At 38.0% G+C, this 4,615-nt stretch overlaps 1 pseudogene; it reads right to left on the bottom strand.

Annotated features, from left to right (window-relative positions):
- Positions 1 to 4,496: 4,496 nt before the first annotated feature.
- On the bottom strand, positions 4,497 to 4,615 carry LOC143947823 (5S ribosomal RNA; annotated as a pseudogene).

The raw sequence follows: 4,615 nt of genomic DNA, 5'->3' as shown, positions 1-4,615 counted from the left end.
GGTATACAGAGAGAGAGGCTAGAGTACGCATACTTGCTAGTGTATACAGATGGACTAGTGTATACAGAGGACCGGCTAGTTTATACAGAGAGGCTAATGTGTACAAAAGACAGGCTAGTGTATACAAATAGGCTAGATTATAGAGAAGAACGTCCTGGGTATGCAGAGATGGAGGCTGGGTTACACAGAGAGGCTAGTGTATGCAGGCTTGCTAGTGTATACAGACGGACTAGTGTATACAGTAGACCAGCTAGTTTATACAGGGAGGCTAATGTCTACAGAAGACCGGCTAGTGTATACACATAGGCTAGATTATAGAGAAGAACGTCCTGGGTATGCAGAGATGGAGGCTAAGGTATACAGAGAGAGAAGTTGGGTTACAAAGAGAGGCTAGTGTATGCAGACTTGCTAGTGTATACCGGTGGACTAGTGTATACAGAGAGGCTTGGGTATACAGAGAGCTAATGTATAAAGAGATACTAGTGTATACAAAAGACAACTAAGAGTAGACAGTGAGGCTCGTGTATACAGAAGACCGGTTACAGAGAAGCTAATTTGTACAAAAGACAGGCTAGTGTATACAGATAGGCTAGATTATACAGAGGAAGGTCCTGGGTATGCAGAGATGGAGGCTAGGGAATCCAGAGAGAGACTGTGTTACACAGAGAGGCTAGAGTATGCAGAAGACCGGCTATTTTTTTTTTACAGATAGGCTTGTGTATACAGAAGACAGTCTGGGGAATTCAGTGAGGCTAGTGTATGCAGAGAGGCTGGGACACCGAGGCTATTGTAAAAAGAAGGCAAGCTAGTGTATATAGATTACGGGCACGTGTATACAGAAGACAGAGAGGCTAGTCTATATTGAGTGGCTGGTGTACACAGAGAGATTAATGTATACAGAAAAGCTAGCGTGTAAAGAAGACAGGACTTTATTTTTTGCTAATGCAATTACTTCTGAAACATGTAAAGTGCTTTTTTCATATTTTGGTGCTGTTAAAAAGTGTATAGCATAAGGATGAGAAAGGATAATAACTGGCAGAGGATGACATGGCAAAAAGACAAACTGCATTAGAAATGTGAATATGAATTAGAGATGAAATGCCAATCCCCACGGCTACGTACAGCAAAGTGTGAGCTAAGCAGCTAAATATTCTGCAATAGCAGAGATTAAGTATTGCAGTCGAAATGAGATCGGAAGCGTTAGTTGCAGTAGCTCCAAAATGACTGAGAAATCATTTCATTACTCTAAATGTAAAAGTTATCCCGGTAGCACTGAGTGGACTGATGTTAGATGAGTGATCGTTGTAGTACAAAATCAGTTTCCTATAGCAGAGAGATACCAGCTAAATGTGAGACGAGCAATTAAACTGTTCACGGTAGCATTGCATTATTTGTATTACCCTAAAATTAGCAGTATACGTAATAAAGGTGAGTAGGTAACCTGGATTTAGACATAGCAAACTCTACAATCTAATTTAGCAAAATTAGAACGGATAATATTGAGACAGTATATAAAAGTCGAGTTTAAGTGGAAATACACAAAATATCTAGCTTACCTTTACATTGTTCAATAGAGCGTTGCAAAGTAATACCAAAGCAGAATGTCGGAATATCAATTAGATGAGATGATTGCTGTAATCATGAAATATCAGCAACGACGTGACTAGGTTTCTATAGTTTTTCAGAATCCTTACGTGTCTTTAAGGATGAATAAATATAATAACTGGCAAAGTATGACAATGGCAAAGAGACAAATTGCATTAGAAATTAGACATGAAATTTCATTCCTCATTGGTTATTTACATGTAACCATTAATACAGTTAACGCGGCTACATACAGCAAAGTGTGAGCTAAGCAGCTAAATATTACTTAATATTGCAGAGATTAAGTATTGCAGTTTAAAAGAGAACGGATGCGTTAGTTGCAGTAGCTCCAAAATGACTGAGAAATCATTTAATTACTCCAAATGTAAAAGTTATCCCAGTAGCACTGAGTGGACTGATATTAGATGAGTGATTGTTGTGGTACAAATTCAGTTTCCTATAGCAGAGAGATACCAGCTAAATGTGAGAAGAGCAATTAAACTGTTCACATCGGTAGCATTGTATTACTCTTAATATGTGCAGCGTGTAAAGAAGCAATAAGATGGTTTTGTATTATCCTAAAATTAGCAGTACACGTAATAAAGGTGAGTAGGTAGCCTGGATTTAGACATAACAAACTCTATAATCTAATTTAGCAAAATTAGAAAGGATAATATTGAGACAGTATATATTGGTCGAGTTTAAGTGGAAATACACAAAATAGCTAGCTTACCTTTACATTGTTCAATAGAGCGTTGCAAAGTAATACCAAGGCAAAATGTCGGAATAGCAATTAGATGAGATGATTGCTGTAATCATGAAATATCAGCAACGTATAATAAAAGTATAATAACTGGCAAAGTATGACATGGCAAAGAGACAAATTGCATTAGAGATGTGAGATGGACATGAAATGTCAATCCCCATTGGTTACCTACATGTAAACGCGGCTACATACAGCAAAGTGTGAGCTAAGCAGCTAAAGGGTATTTAAGAGTAAATTGACGTAGCTTGAAAATTCCAACGTGTAAATCGTTCCATTAATTTTGTTACGAAGACGGCTTACACTGACTGTTTTCCGTTTCCACTGGTTATCTGCATAATATATCAGTAAACATGAACATTAATAGTGATAGACAGCTTACATTAGGATGTATGCATGATGTGAATGTAAAATAGTTGCATTATGTGTTATTAATGTAATCAAACTGTATTGCTATGCTTTGCTACTGCAACCACTTCTCAATCAAGTAAACCGTTCCACTGCTTTTCTCACATTTTGCTGCTGTTAAAAAATGTGTTGCAAGTGTTATGTGTTACAAATGGTTATCAGTGTGACAGTTAGTGTGGAGAAGAAGTAATACACAAAATAGAGTCAGAAAGAGAATCCTATTGCATAGAGGTAGCGAGAGATGGTTGCATTACTCTTAATGTGCAGTGTGTAAAAGGTTTTAAAAAGATGGTTTTGTGTGACTTTTGCTTTAACGTAAAATTAGCTGTAGACGTTATAACTTGTTACAATAATTTAGAGATAGTAATCTCTATAAAATAATAATAATAAGTATAGCAAAACAAATTAGGAAAGTATTGAGGCAGTATGTATAGGTCGAGATATAGTGAATACACAAAAGGGATCAAGGGATAGTTGCAAAGTCAAGGGATAAATGCAAAGGTACATTATTTATGAGTAAATTGACGTAGCTTGCAAATTCCAACGTGTAAATCGTTACATTAATGTTGTTGCACACGAAGACTGCTTACACTGACTGTTGATATGGATTTAAAAGCGGTACATTAATTTTCTGAAGCATATGGCAGAAAGACGGCTTACACTGCTTTTCTCACATTTTGCTGCGGTAAAAAGAAATGTTTTGTCACTGTGTTTTAACTGTGACAGTTAAGGTGGAGAAAAAGAAGTAATACAGTACATGACAGCTGATACTGGTTGAGCAATAAAACTGTTTTATTAAGATGTAAGACTAGTTTTATTCTCTACATATAGGCTTTTCAGAGAGTTGTATAATATAGGCGACCAATAGGACATTTAAATGGCTTAGTATTGTAGGGAGGAAGTATCGCTGTTTAAAGGTAAGAGATTGAAAGCTTAGCTTGAAAATGGCCGAGAAATAGTTGCGTTAGTCTAAATTTAAAGGATATGCCGGTACCAATGAGAAAGCTTATATTAGACTAGTTGATGTTTGCATTACACAATCCTATTATTATTATTATTATTAAGATCATAGTGCAGAGAGATACTCAGTTAATGTCAGAGATACTCGGTCAATGTCAGAAAAGCAATAAAACTGTTTACATCGTTAGAGAGCGATAGTTACATTACTCTTAGTATGTGCAGCATGTCTGGCATTAAAAAAAATAAAAAAAAATGGAGGACTTGATCCTCACATCACAAGGTAAACAAAAATTTTTTAAACAAACCTGAGACATCTGGAATACCTTTATATTCTCGCTGGAAGGATGTCGCCTGCTATCGCCTTAATGCTCTGATCTTTCCTTGACTGGCCCCTTGGACAGTGGCTGCCATCGTGTCTCGTCCCCTCTTCTCCTTTTCTTATCTTTCAACCCTTCTCTTTTCTGCCTTCCTCCCCTATCTCTCACCCCCTCCACCCCCTCTCTCTTTTGGAAAGAGTGGAAAATTGGGAATGACGGCCCCACCCCCCCTCTGGATGGATTATGCCGGAGGGACCTGGGGTTTGTGTGACCCTGGATCTTGGTACAGTACTTTATCCGTGCCTCGAATCATTGTGATTGATGGAAGGCAGACTCACAGTTGCGAATATACCTGTATCAAGTATTGTTCAGCTGCTTTTTGCTCTGTATTTCTCTGTTGCATTATGTACTCGGGGGACCGTCTTCCCCTATTTGGAGAAAAAATTTAATTTGAAAAAAAAAGAAGCCTACGACACCTGGTATTCCCAGGTGGTCTCCCATCCAGGCAGTAACCAGGCCCGACCCTGCTTAGCCTCCAAGATCAGATGAGATGGAACAGATTCAGGGTGATTTGGCCGTAGCC

The sequence above is a fragment of the Lithobates pipiens genome, unplaced genomic scaffold (genome assembly GCF_037356315.1).
Source record: "Lithobates pipiens isolate NorthernLeopardFrog02 unplaced genomic scaffold, aLitPip1_a1.2 Scaffold_10, whole genome shotgun sequence".
Taxonomy (NCBI): Eukaryota; Metazoa; Chordata; class Amphibia; order Anura; family Ranidae; genus Lithobates; species Lithobates pipiens.
The sequence above is the reverse complement of the archived record's forward strand: the minus strand, read 5'-3'. Positions and strand labels throughout refer to the sequence as shown.